The sequence below is a fragment of the Rousettus aegyptiacus genome, unplaced genomic scaffold (assembly GCF_014176215.1).
Source record: "Rousettus aegyptiacus isolate mRouAeg1 unplaced genomic scaffold, mRouAeg1.p scaffold_m13_p_16, whole genome shotgun sequence".
In the NCBI taxonomy this organism is placed as follows: Eukaryota; Metazoa; Chordata; class Mammalia; order Chiroptera; family Pteropodidae; genus Rousettus; species Rousettus aegyptiacus.
The window spans coordinates 51,940,089-51,954,849 of NW_023416291.1; the positions used below are offsets into that span (position 1 = coordinate 51,940,089).

At 55.1% G+C, this 14,761-nt stretch overlaps 1 pseudogene; it reads right to left on the reverse strand.

The window, feature by feature from the left end:
• Nucleotides 1-13,759: 13,759 nt before the first annotated feature.
• Nucleotides 13,760-13,878, reverse strand: LOC118612707 (annotated as a pseudogene).
• Nucleotides 13,879-14,761: the final 883 nt, after the last annotated feature.

Genomic DNA, 14,761 nt, shown 5'->3' on the forward strand with positions numbered 1-14,761 from the left:
TCACAGGGCTCCGCCTTCCTGGGCGCGACGAGAACGGCCTCCAGCCTGGCCAATGGGAGTGCGGAGCGGGCGCATTACCTCACCGGGCAGCGCGGCCATTGGCTGCAGGCTCCCGCGGGGCGGGGCCCGGGGGGCCGGGTGGGAGTTGCTGGGGCAAGTCGGGAGGGTCTTGGCTGAGGAGGAAAAAGCGGGAGAGAGGGGAGGAGCCTTAAGAGGAGAGGAGGGAGCGCACGGAGGAGGAATTTGCAGAATCTCCAGGGCAGTGCGTGAGTCTTTACAACGTGCGCCGCCCTCCACGCTGGGTCGCCCCCCACGCGGGTCCCCTCGCCCGCCCATCCCGAGGCTGATTTTTGCGGGGAAGCAGAAGCGGAACGAGTGGTCTCACTCTTGCAAAATGAGGAGCCCCTTCCCCCATACACACAAAGTGCCCCCAAGGCAACATGGACAGACCCCCTCCCCCCCTGAGTTCCGGGGTACCCCCTCCCGCCACAGACAGCCCTGGGGCACTTGCAGGTAGCAAGCTGTGCCTCTCTGAGTCCATTTCCGTTCTCCTCTGCGTGAAATGGGGTTGATAGTCCCCAAAGGGGTGTGTGTGGGCGTGGGGGGGGCGCTGTGAGGGTCCATTCAGCCAGCCAACAAGCACATATTGAGCACCCACTGTGTACCTGGCCCGGTGCTGGGTACCAGGGATACAGCAGTGAGCAAGCAGGCCTTGGCCCAGCTCCCTGGACCTTAGGCCTGGTGAGGATAAACAAACGTAAACAGGTGGACGTCCGTTTCAGAGGACCATAGTGCTGTGTGGAAAGTAAAAGCAAGGGCAGAAGGTGGAAGGAGAGTGAGCTGGAGGCTGCTCAACAATCCAGGAGGGCTCCCCTGAGGAGGTGATGTGTAGGGAGAGTCGGATGAAGCTATGAGATTTGGGGGAACGGCATTCCAGACGGAAGGCACAGCATGTGCACGGGCCCCGGGGCAGGCCCGAGCTTGGCCTGTTGGAGGAGCAGTGAGGAGCCTGTGGCTGGAGCGGAGTCAGAGGAGGGGAGGGCAGGGTGGGGACAGGCCACTGGGAGGACTTGGGCTTTTTACCCAGAGGGAGGTGTGAGCCATGGAGGGCTGTGGGCAGAAAGGAGGGCCTGATCTGCCTCAGGTGCTCACATCCCCCCCGTGGAGGCTGCTGCAGGGAGGACAGACAGTGAGGGACCAAGGCAGGACCAGGGGGACCAGAGGGGCCTGCCCTGGCCCACGTGCGCGATGATGGAGCCAGGCCAGGGTTGGGGCCATGGCGGGAGAGGGAAGTGCATGAGGTTGAGGCATATTTCGGAGCCGACAAATTTCCTTCCAGGGGTTCAGGGAGCAGAGTTTTGGTTCCTGCACATGGTGGGTGCAGGAGGGGTGGGCAGTAGCAGGATGACTGGGTGGCCTTTCCCTCCCCCACTCCCACCAGGCCTCCGCACTCCGGGCCAAAGGGATGAGTGAGTCACCCCGGCTGAGGGTGGCAAGCACAGGTATGCAAGGGCACTGACTCAGGCTTCCCATCCAGGCGCCTTTGACTCATCCACAACCCCCGACTCCTCGCCGTGGGTCCCAGTGTGCCCCCCCCCCCGCGAGGTTAGGAACAGTACAGCCCTCTCTAGGGGGTCCTCCCGCCCTCTTGGCTGAGAACCCCACCCCTGTAATCCCAGCCCACTCCGTCCCTGGGTGGTTAGTCGGCCTTACCTTGCATACATACCTCCCAGCCTGGGAAGCTCACCGTTTTCGAGTGAGTAAAAGATCTTATGGTCGACCGCCAAATCTGCCTCTGTCGGCAGGGATACCTTTTAAAAATATGCCTTAACCTGTTTCCATCTCTCTCTGTCTTCCGTCACCCCCAGAACAAGTCTCCTCCGTATGCTTTAAAGGGCCCTGCATAGTCTGGTCTCTGCCGACTTCAGCTCAGCCCTCCTGGTCGCACTCAACCTTGTCTGCCTGTTTCCTCCCCAGCCTTTGCACAAGCTGTTCGCTCTACTTGGAAGGCCCTTCTTCCTTCCTTTTTTGCTTGCCTGCTTCACTTGATACAAGGAGGCACGGTTTAGATGTCAGACCTGTTAGCAAGCCTTCCCCCACTCCCTAGGGGGAGTTAAAGAGCTGTGTGTCTCGCCTGTATACATTGTATCTGCCCTAACCCAGCCTTGCAGATTAGAAGTGCTACTCGCCAGCTGCCCTCCTCTAGATTGGTAGCTGCCTGCAAGGCTCTGAAATTCACCAGCCCAGACTTTTGCGAATTCCACCCCCCTCCCCAGAACTGCCCCTCGGGCTCTCCCTGAGAGCATCATTAGTTTAAAACCATCTCCTCTGATCTGCACCAGGTGCCCCCCCCCCACCGCTCCACAGCAAACGCACAGCAGGGGGCCCCTTTGAAGAGTGATTGACTTAACAGCCATTAGATTAATGGGCAGGCACAGCGTTTTCATTTCTGCTGCATCTACAAACTAAATGTTCCCCGTGTAATTACAATTAAGGACATATTCGCCTGTGACGGCTCGGCGTTCTGGCCTCCCTCCCCCTCTCTCGGGCCATTTGCCTGTTTCCTCCTATTTTCTCTCTTCCTTGGCTTTCTCTCCCTCAGTTTTCTTCCCAGCTTCTTTCTTGCCACCTTTCTGCCCCGAAACTCGGTTTTTTCTCCTCTCTATTTTCATGTCTGTCTTTCTCCTCTCTCTGACTCTGTCTCTCGGTTTCCTTAATCTTTCTTTCTCTACTTCTATTCCCGTCTCTGTCTTCACCTGTTTCTGTTTCTCTTCCCCCCCCCCCATCTTTGCCTGTCTTACAGGGTCCTTCTCCCTTCTTTTGTCTGTAACCAGTGTTCACTGTGAAGTGCACGGGCCATAAAGGTATGGCCTAAGCGTTGTTAATGGGTAGAGACCTGTGTAGCCACCACCAGAGCACGAGAGAATATTCTAGCCCTCCGAGCCCCTCGGTACCCCCTCCCCGTCAGGCCCTCTCAAGGGCAACTGTATTTTGTCTTTCTCTTTCACCTTTTCTACCCCGATCCTGGGACCAGCGCCCTCCCGGTTGCCTTTGCGGGGCAGGACCAAGTGAGGGGCCGTGTGCCTGTGACCCGGGGAGGCCTCCTGTGGATAAAGTGGGGCTTCTAAGAAGCCAAGTATGGCTCACAGGGCCCCTAAGGGACATTATGGGCCAGGACCCAAGAGAGGGAGGTCCCTATGTAGCGAGGACAGCCTTCGTCCTAAAATCTTCTGGATTCTGGTCCAAAACTCCATTGTTGCTGACCAGGCTCTTATGTAAACAAAAGGCTGGGGTTCCCAGTGTCCTTGACCTACCGATGAGCCTTGAAGGACCCAGGGGCCTTCACTTCCACCTCCCCCTGTACGGACAGCAAACCTGAGGCCCAGCTGGGCGCTTACCCGTGGAGTGAGCGTGGGCCCAGTGAGGTTAGGACACGGGGCTCCTGGGGACTGCCTGGGGGGGGGGGTCGCGTTCCTTCGCCCAGCCTCGCTTTTCCACAGGCGTGGCATGGGAGGCTGAGGACGGGGTTAGGCGGTGCCGGTCTCTGAGTGGTGACTCCGGAAGCTCCAGCCACTGCCCCTTTTGGGCAGGCAGCACCATGGAGAGTGGCAGCCGGCCCCTTTCTTCTGACGCTGTGGGACCCTGTCTGTGTCCCAGGGTCTCCCTGGCCTGTCCGGCCTGCGGACCTGTGCGGCGGCCTGGCCCCAGCGCCTGCCGGTCTTGGTCCCACCTCCGCTCCCGTCTGTCCCGCCCCGCCCCATGCCTCCCCCAGCCTTCAGAAGCGGGGCTCCCCCGGCCTGATGCTGCTCCCCGACAGTGGCCTGGCGCAGGACCAGGCCTCTACTTGCAAAGCGGCAACAGTCATGGCCTTGCCCCCCGGCCCTCCCCCCCGCTTTTCCTGAACATTCTCTGTGCTGGGCACTGCGCTGTGGCCGGGCCCCGGTCTCCCCGGGTGATCCGTTGCTCGTCAGTCTTCGGAGACAAGCACGGCCCTCGTCCCCATTTTACAGAAGTGCACGCCGAGGCACAAAGAGGGTGTGATTGTTGGCTAAGGAGCAACCCGTGAGTGGCAGGGCCGGCAGCCCCCAGACACCGCCCCCGCTGGAAGTGAACATCAGACACGATCAGCTCAGCCTCTCCTCTCCCCTCCTTGTGGCTGAAAGCAGGTCTGCAGACGCCGAGCGCCTGCTGTCCGCGGCTCCTCTGGCCTCTGATAAATCGAGAGAATTAAAATCCATTTAGAGGGAAATCTCTAAATAGGCCTGTGTTGTGTTTTGTGTGTGTTTTTTTCCCCGTCCTTTTTTTTTTTTCCCTCCCCTGCTGTCTCTGGCTGGGTAATGTATTCCAGGAGCAGAACTGAATCCGACTTAATTGAATTTAAAAGCAGGTATTACATCTGCACCTGTAAGTGGAGGCGGGTGGAGGAATCGCTGGGAGATGGAGCGTTTTTGTCCAGTCTCGCCCAGGTCTTCGTGCCGAGGAAGTGGCGTGGCTGTAAGCTCCATTCGGGGCTTCTTCCCGGGGGTCGCCCTGGGCCATAAGGGTGGAGGCTGGAGGGGGAAAGGCCATGGGGACTCGCAGGTGAAGTGGGGGGTCCTGGGAGGACATCTCACCTCCTCCCGGCCTCCCACTCACCCCACCTGCAAACCGCACCCCTAGACACCCCAAACACCTTCTCCCCGGCCCCACCCTGAGCCGAATCCCCATCGTTGCTTGCCTGGACTTATTGCTCCATCCCTGGTCACGCACGGCAGTCGAAGTGATCTTTTTCTTTCTTCCTTTTTTAAAATTTTTTATTGTAAGTTTTAAAACAAGGGTGGTAAAAATATACACAACATGAAGCTGGCTGTTTTCGCCATTTTTAAGTGGCCAATTCAGTGGCACTAAATACTTTCACACGTTGTGTGACCGTCACCGCTGTCTTTTCCCACCCAAACATCCCTCTTTCGTGAGCCCCTGGCCACCTGTCGCCCGCTTTCTGCCTCTGTGGCTTCGCTCGTTCTAGAAACCCCGTGTAGACGGGGTCGCACGGTGTTCGTCCTTCCGTGGGACAAAGGCTCGGTTCCCTGAGCGTGACGTTTCACGGCTCACCCACGTTGTGCCCTGCGCCAGAACTCCGTTTCCTTTAAGGCCGAGCGGCATTCCAGCGTGCGGATGGCCCTCCGCCGCTCGTCCACCTGGCAGCGGACAATCGGGTGGCTTCTGCCTTCGGCTGATTGTGAATCCTGCTGCTACGAACACGAGTGTCCAAACACCTATTTGAGTCCTTATTTTCTGTCCTTTTGGGGATGTGCCCACTAACAGAATGGCTGGGTCACATGATAACTTTATGCCCAAATGGTTTTGAACAAGTGTCACCCGCGCCCCTGTTCTGAATTCTTCCGCAGATCCCACGTGTCCACAGGAAGGTCGAAACACCTTCCCGTGGCCTCGACACGCTGCCAGCTTCTCCCCCCTCGTCTCCCACTACTTCCCCCTCCCCCGGCCATACCGAATTACCTCCACTTGCCCCTGGGCCTTTGCACACGCCCTTCCTCCTCCCCAGAGTGCTCTTCCCCATTTCGTATTTCTGTCTGATCTCTAACTCCTGCTCAGCCTTCAACTCTCGGCGTTTTCCGGCTCTGGAGAGCCCTCCCCGACCTTCCAGGCTGGATCGGGCGCCCACTCTGTGCCCCCCGAGCTGCTCGAGCATCCCCGTCGTGGCCCTAATCATGGGACACGGGTGACCTTTCTGTCTCTGACACTGGTGAGGTGGGGCTGGGTCTGTCTTGGTCACTGCTGTGTCTCTAGCACCCAGACAAGGGTGCAGCACACAGTAGGTGCTCAATAAATGCTTGCCACATGCTGCCACGATTCTTTCTCTTCTCCCACAGACCCCACACCTTCGAGAAACGAGACACAGACACTTCCAGCTTCCCGCATCTAATGGCGGATTTCAAACAGTGTCTTAGGTTGTCGATTAGAAATAGATCCAGTCAATATGCTTGTTTTTCATTCTGCGGTGTGTCCGTGATGGATGGGCGGGCGAGTGGGAGTGCCGTTTAGCTGAGGGAATTTTCTATATGTTCTGGGCGCTGGGCAGACTTTCTTCAAAACGCTATCTGGCCCGATCTCAAAATGAGAAAGTCATTAAGTGGGCATATGCACGCATACACACACACACACACACACACACACACACACACACACACTGCAAGAGAGCATCTCGTTCCTGAAAAAAAAAAAAAAGATGCAATTAATACACAACTGCCAATGTCGCAGTCCGCACAAAGACAGTGAGGTCCGCAGCTGACAGGGAGCAAGAGGCAATGTTGTTTTTCTCTTTTTTTTCCCCAAAGCACGTCAGAGTTCTTCCTGGAAGTGTTGGCAACTGAGTTAGAGAGTTGATTTTCCTTGCGTGATGTCTCAGGCTGGGCTTCCGGCAAGCAGCCCCGAGGGGGAAGGGAAGAAGCCCGCTGTCACGAGCAGGTGACCGCCGAGGGCAGCTGGGGCTCGGTCCCGCTGGGGACCCCCGGGAGATGGCGTAGAGCGTGCAGCCCTTGAGGCGCAGGAGCCGGGGCAGTTGCGCAACCCGTCGCTGGCCGGGGGCTGCCTCCCGAAGCATCGGCTCCTGGCACGTCCCACCCCCCCTCACGCTGGCTGAGGGAGCCTCAGCTAGCGCGAGAGGCAGGCGACTGCGGAGGGTGCTGTCAGCCGGCACGGAAGCGGGGGTGCTGGGGGCGTGCAGGCGGGGCGCCCCCACGTCTGCTACACACGGCACATTCACGGCATCTGTTTGGAAGGATTTATTAAGTCTCTAATGCGTGCTGGGTGCCATGTCGGGAGCCGGGGTCGGTGGTGGACACTGGAACCCGAGGCCATGCATCTGGGCGGTCACAACATCGGCCCGTGAGACCTGGGACGCTCAGATCCGTGTGGCAGCCCGGGGGAGAGCCCTCTCAGCGGCGGGCAGGGGCGCAGGCCGGGCTCCCCAGAGGTGACGTCGAGAGATGAGTGGGCCTGAGGTGAGCGTGGAGGAGTGGGGGCGGGGCAGGGGAGAACAGAGTAACTAGAACGGGAGGGATTTTGAAACATAATTTGAAACTTTCGTTGAGGGCACTGGGGAGCCACGGAGAGCTGTGGAGGGGGAGGGGAAGGGTCAGATGTGCACTATGGTCAGCCTTTCTGTCCACTGTGTGGACTCCAGGAGGCGGTCAGGGAGGCCGTTGCAGAAGCCAGTGTTTGTGTGAACCAGGCAGGCGGAGATAGAGAGCTGCAGTGGGCTGGAGACGATAATTAAACCAACAAGGAGCGGTGAGTACGGAGGTGTTGACCGTTGTTTCCAGCTTTCCGGAAAAATCCCGAGGCCTCTGTTGAGATGGGGCACAGAGGAGGGGCTGGCGTAGGGGCTAACGCAATGCGTTGGGGGCTGGGTAGGTCGTACCTAGTGGCCATCCAAGGAGAGGTGTCCGGGACGAACTGGCTGGAGCTCTGGGGCCAGATCTAGCTGGAGACGGCGGTCCGGGTGTCGGCTGGGTGGTCGCAGCTGCGGAGACAAGTGGGCCGCCCTGGAAAAAGGCCGGAGCATTAAAATATGATCACGATAAAGGAAGGTCCGTGTTTTCTCCCCGTGGTGAATGCAGACGCCCGGGTCCCTGGCTGGCTGCCCTGGGCTCGGCAGTCTCCACGCTCCCCAGTGGGCGGGCCCAGGAAGCCCATCCGCGCTCTCCGTCTGCAAACTCTGGCCACGTGACCGTGGCCGACCCAGTCAGGAGGTCAGTGAGAACAGGATTTGGTGATGGGCTGAAGTGACCTAAGCCCCACCCGGAGCCGGGGGCACCGTTACACCGCAGGGTTGGAGCGGGGGCAAGGCGTGGGCCAGGCAAGGCGACGCTCCCTGCCGCAACAGACCGCAGGTAAACGGGAGTTCATCTGTCGCTTACGTGAAGCGCCCACGAGGCGTTGCTGGTTAGCAGGCAAGCTCGTCTTCATCTGGGCACGCTGCGACGAGCCGCTCTCCCATCTCCAACGTGGAGAGCATGGGCAGGACTGGGGTGACGGGCACACTGCTCCCACCCTCGTTCTATCGACTCCGTGCCGACTGCAGGGTGCCGGGTAATCGGTCTTGCTGCGTGCCTGGGAGAAAGAGGGTGTGGCTTATCAAGGGCTCTGGTGTGCGGTAGCGCCCCCAGGCGGCAGCGAAACCAGGCAGGGTGGAGAATGCCGGTCAGGAAAGGCCACCCATGTCCACCAGGATGGTCCCTACCTCTAAAACAATGGAGAGACGTTCTCTCGTTCACCTTGCGATGTCGTCAAGCGGTGGAAAATGTCCTCAGCAGTTGAGAAGCTGCTGCGGGGTGGGGACCTGATGTGTCCTGGTCACGACTTTGCTGCCATGTCTTAGAACAGAGCCTTGCACACCATAGGTGCTGGAAAAAAAAAAAAATTTACTGGATAGGTGAATGGACGGCTGGGTAGGAACACTCATGGCGGGGGGTGGGGGGGTGCAGGGGTGAAACTGGCCCTTCTCCGCCTTTGGGCTGGCAGTACGAACCCCCCAAATAGACCCCAATCGTAACGTAGAATTCTGCGGGGTTGGGACCGTCTTCTGCCTTCCAGGGCGATGGACGCCAGCTCGTGGCCATGAAAGCTCTTCACCACTGAGTCTCACGGCGGGAGCCCTCGCCCTCACTTCTGCATGAAGAAGGAGGTCTCAGTTGGGTGCGAGGCAGTCTCTCGCACCCCTCCGATGCGTGGGGGTCTCCCTGTTGGCCGAAGGGCGTGAGGAGGCCCAGCTCAGAGCCACGGAGACGACACCATCTCTCATCAGAGTTCGCGGCACGATTTCGTTTTTATTGAGTCGGTTTCCACTTAATGCTCAGCGATGCCGGTTTTTTATTTACCGTCATGATACACGATTTCCTTTGCAATAGGTTTCAGATTTTAAGGGCTGGTCGGTTTGAAAGAGATGTTCGGGACGCCGTTGGGGAGCTGGCCGGACGGCCGTCGCGGGCGCAGCCGGCCTCGCAGCCGCTCCGTGACCCGGGCCAAGCCGCCTGCCTCTCCCATGCTGTTTCCTCATCTGAAAACGCTTTGAGCCAGCCTCCTGCTGCGCGTGGAGTGGTTTAGGTGAGTCGGTGCGCTCGGCTGGCCGTGCGACCTGGGTCCCTCCGAGCCTCTTCGGGTCTTATTTCGTCTCAAAAAACAAGTGGTGGTGGTGGTGGGGCGGGGGGGATGATAAGGACGGAAGTTTCCTCCCGAAATGCGAGAGGCTGACTAAGCATGTTCACTGTGGAGCGCGAAAGTCTCGCCCAGTCCTTGGGAGGCTGGGGGTGTCGTCCGTGGAGGGGGAGGCTCCGTTTTAACCTGTTCTCGGGGAGGATGCTGGGGTCTGTAATCTGTGTTGCTTTCCCTCTCCCGTGGAATAATAAACCTGTGCATTAACGCGGGGGCGAGAGGCTTCGCCGCCCTGGACGAAGTTTTCAAACCCTTGGCAGAGTGCGTCAGGGAGGGTCCACCGAGAGAGCTCGGGCGGCGGGAGGGCCATCAGGACGGGACCTGGGTCCACGCTGGAGTAGCCCGTGTGTGTCGTGGGGCCTGGTGGCGCCGGGGCTCAGCACCCCGACCTTTCTCGAGAGTCGGGGCTGTGTCCCCTCCTCCCATCCCCCAGCCTCCCAGCCGGGACTGGTGTGTTTTCCCTCGATGACATTTGGAATCTTTTAATAGTTGTCACATTAGCATACATTTGCATACCTTATGCTAATCAGGCTATTTATTTTTGAAAAAGCACTTTGACTTGTGGGGCCCTTTCTCACCGGGGAACCAGCACCAAGTTTTCCCTTGAAGCTGTCTACTTCCCTGCAGGGGAGGGGGCCCCGCATCCTGCCACAGCCCGAGGCTGGGGGCCACCACCGCCCAGACGCACCCCAGGGGAGAGGGACTCATCTCATCGTCAGCCCTGGGCCCTTGCCGGGTGCTTGGACCACGCTGGGACCTGCGGCCCAGGGAGGACGCTTGTCTCAGGCCGGTTTCGCAGCTGAATCGGCAGAGGTAGGAGGCGAGCACCGGATGCCCCCCGAGGCCGGGGCTCCCCAGACAACCCCTTTCTCCTCCGTTATGTCTTCTGGCTCGGCCAGGCCATTCTCATCTTGCAGAGGAAAATTCAACCCCAGTTCTCTCTGTATGCCGCCCATGGCTTTGCCTCCCGTCATGGCGAGACTCCTCGAGATCGCTGTTCACACTCGCAGGCTCTGTTTCTCTCGCGCCCCCCCCCCAACACCTTGGTCTCCTCGGGGTCCTCCCCCAGCTCACACGCCTCCCCCGACCCCAGCCTCATCTACTCCTGGGTTTTTAACAGTGTCTGCACCAGGGGTCCCCAACCACTGGGCGGTGGACCGGTTACTGGTCCGTGGCCTGTTAGAAACCGAGCTGCACAGCAAGGGGTGAGCGGCGGGTGAGCAAGTGAAGCTTCATCTGGGTCCCCAGCCGCTCCCAGCGCCGGCATCACCGCCTCAGCTCCGCCTCAGCTCCTCAGGCTTACATTCTCCCAGGAGCACCGGTCCCTGGTGCCAAAAAGGCTGGGGGCCGCTGGTCTACACCTCATGACACCCACAGACCTGTCTCTGCCTGGGCTCCCCTGGGTGCCAGACTCTGGGTCGGCCACCCATCAGTGTCTCCATGGGGGAGGGTGGGGCTCACGGAGGCCTCTCCCTGAACGTGGCCACCTTACACCCAACCCTCCTCCCACACCCAGTCTGGTCGAGGGCAGCCCCGTCCTTGTAGCTGCTTGGCCAGGATCCTGGAGTCACCCTCTGACCCCACATCCTGTCATCGCAGACCTTGGCCTCCCGCCTTTAAGAATTGCATGACATTCTCCGCCCCCCCACCTCCATTCATCCTGCAGACTCCCTGCCGACTTGTTTTCTGGTTTTCACCACAAATGCAACTCTATCCAGGGCTAAAACGGAAAGAAATCTCAGCGCAGTCTGGGTGCAGCGCCCCACCAGCCGTGTGGCCTCGAGCAAGCGGCATCGTTCTCTGAATCTTCATTTTCTCATCTGGAAAATGGGGGTGATCCTAGCACCACCCCAAGCAAAAGTCCCCTGAGAGCCAACTCTCTGCGTCTCAAAGAGTTAAATCCAGTCTGGGGCAGTGACATTAGCAATGCATGAAGTTTAAACATCTTCAATAAAGAGAAACAAATCCGGCCCAGTGCTTTCTGATTTATAGTAATTGCAAACCATCAGCGGTTAATATAATTGTCTGGCAGAGGGGGTGGGGGTCCATGCGGGGCGATCAGCCCCGGGTGGGGTGCAGCCCAGTCAGGTTAGGCAAATGCATTACTGTAATAACCTGGGAGGCGGCCGGAGCCATTAGCAAGAAGGGAGAATAAATATTATCCCAAGAAGCTCCAGAATCGGCGGTTTTATCACCGAGAATTGTCCCCGTGCTATTTACTTTCAATTTAGATTTTCGGGAAAGTGGCTCTTGGCGCATTTTATGTATGAAGGAGAATGACTGGAATTGAAAAATGACCTGATTTTGCCATCCAGAAGGAAAAAAAGCCACAGTGTCTTGGAGTCCTGCTCCATCTCGCCCAGCCACTGTCCCTCAGGGTTGTTCTTAAGACCTGAGCCCTGGGACCCAGGCTCAGGTGCTTCCCGGAGGCACCGGAGTTTAACCCGAGTCCGGAGGCCCAAGGGCCATAAAGTCAGATGTCCAGAGACGTGAAGTCATTTAGTCACAGCCGACCTTACAGATCCTCAGGTCTCGTCCGTTCATTACCTGATGGGGCAAACGAGGGCCCAGAGTGAGGCTGTGGTGAGCCACCGGCGTCCACTGGCCCCAGGCGTCCTCCTGCCCACACCTCCTCTCACTCAAGGACCTGCACTGGCTCAGAAGGAGAGAACCCTGCCAGGCCATGCATCACGCTCCGAATAGAGTCCAAAACGCATCGCAGGTCTCCACGTAAAACGTCAAACCATAAAATGTTTAGATGAAAACAGGAGCAAATCTTCAAGACCTGGAGTTAGGGAAAGAGTTTGCAAGCATGACACCAAAGGAGGCTCCATGAAAAAAAAAAAAAAGGATAAATTGGGTTTCATCGAAATTAAAGCTTTTGCTCTGTGAAAGATACTATTAAAATGATGAAAATACAAGCCACAGACTGGGAGAAAATACTTGCAAATACCCAGCAGAGGATATGTGTCTAAAATATATAAAGCACTCTCAAAAAATATATACATAAAAGATTTTCGAAGCTCAACAGTAAGGAAACAAACAACCCAGTTAAAAAATGGGCAGAGACAGGAACAGACATTTCACGGAAGAGGATATGCAGATGGCGCATAAGCCCATGAAAAGATGTTCAACATCGTTAGCCATTAGGGAGATGCAAATTAAAACCCCGGTTGGCATAACACTACACACCTGTCAAAATGAGTGAAATAAAAAATAGTGATAACGCCAAATGCTGGTGAAGATGCAGAGAAACCGAGTCACCCATATGTTGCTGGTAGGAATGTAAAAAGGTACAGCTACTCTGGAAGAGTCTGGCGGAATTTTGTTTGGTTTTTCAAAATTAAATGTGGGGAAAAAAAAAAAGAAAACTAAACGTGCTTGTCATATGACTCAACAATTGCACTCCTGGGCATTTATCCCACGATAATGAATATTTCTGTTCACACAAAAAACTGTGCATGTGTGTGAAAAACTCAGATGTCCTTCGATGGGTGAACGGTTAAACCACCTGTGATCCCTCCGTACCGTGAAATACCACTCAGGTATGAAAAGGAATGAGCTAGTGATAAATGCGACGCCTCGGAAGGATGTCAGGGAATTATACGGAATAAAAGAAGCCAGTCTCAGAAGGTTACACGCAATACAATTTCATTTATGTAACATTCTTGAAACGACAGAATTATAAAATGAGAAACAGACGAGTGGTTTTGGGGGGGTGGGAGTCAGGAGGCTGTGGAAGCATGAACATCCCCTGTGACGGAGTCTGGTCTGTGTCTTGGCCGTGGTGATGGTCACGTGGATGTACATGGGATGACATTGCCTAGAAACACACACACACACACACACACACACGAGTGCGTGTAAAACTGTTGAAACCCGAAGGGTCAAAAGGTTGTATTAATGTCAGTTTCCTGTTTAGAATATTGTAACATGTTACCACTGGGAGAAACCGAGTAAAAGGTGTATTAGATATTTCTGTATTCATTTTCCTTTTTTGAACAGCTTAATCGAGATAATTCACATACGTACAATTTATTCATTTAAAGTGTACAATTCAATGGTTTTTAATGTATTCATAGAGTTGTTCAACCATTATAATATAATTTTAGATACTATTATGATATATTTAGATAATATAATTGATAATAGTATCAATTAATCAATCAAATAATAGGATAATATTTAGATAATATAATTTTAGAACCTTTTTATCACCCCGAAAGAAACCTCTTAGTGGTCACTCCCTCCCCGGCCCCAGCCTCCGGCAGCCACTAACCCGCTTCCTGTCTCCGTGGGCATGCCTGGTCTGGACATGGCACGTACGTGGAGTCACGCAGCGTGCGGCCTCTGCGTCTGGCTTCTGTCACTGAGCGTCGTGGGTTCGAGGTCTCTGTGTTGTGACGAGTGTCAGGGTTTCACTCTTTCTGTGGTCAAATAATAATATTTCACTGTATAATGTACGATTTATTTATCCATTCTTTTGCTGATGGACATTTGTTTTTTTCCTATTTTTCAAGCTCTTATGAATTTTTTTTTTTTACGCTTACAGCACCTGGTCTTCCAAGGTGCTCTCCCATCCAAGAACTAACCAGTCCCGACCCTGCTTAGCTTCCCAGATCAGACGGGATCGGGTTTGTTCAGGGTGGCATGGCCATAGACTTATAAATCTTTAGCTATGAGTATGCATATGCAAGATTCTATGAGCACGCATAGGAAAGAATTTGCATAGACATGTTTTTATTTCTCCTAGGAGTGGAATCGTTCCCTGGTTCTGAAGATATCTCTGGGTGAGCCTGTTTCCAAGGTAGCTGCCCCATTTCAGGATCCTGCCAACAACGTTTGAGGGTCCCAATTTCTCCACATTTTCGTCAGCATTTGTTATCGTCTTTTTTTTTTTTTTTTTTTACTTTAACAATGCTATGGCTTGTGAGAGTGAATATCACTACTGCTTCAGGCTACCTCATTTCTGATTTGTCGATTCTCATTTTGTATTGGAAAGTGACTGGTGACAACTGCTTTATAATTCACCGTTGTGCAGTGCTGTATGCACATTGCTTTGTGCTGGTGAGTGCCAGGATTTACAATAGCCTAACAAGCTGACAATATCAGGAGTAATGAGTTAAGGGTACACATAAATCTAAACTTAATTTATAAAGACCAACTCCAGATGCATTCAGGGACCACTCTTGTGATATATTATCTTGTTTACTAACAAAAACAACTTCACTTGTGCGTCTGCATTAGTGCGTGTATCTAAATTCATAAACTTTGAGAAAGGCGGATGACCCCAATTTCTTGAATTTTCACTTAAAACCTTCGAGATCACGTAACTATTAACATTTGTTGCTCTTTCTAGGTGCGTTCATGATTTCACAGCCAGGCAGGGCTAGGTATAGGTTCTGGCATCCAGCTAAAATAGTTATTTTCTGTTTAATTCCACATCCATGCACAATTACGTTTACGCTGGTGGGAATAGCGGGGGTCTGGTTGAAATTCCACCTGAATTCCAAGACTGAGCTAGTAGAGGGTCCTCAAGCCAATC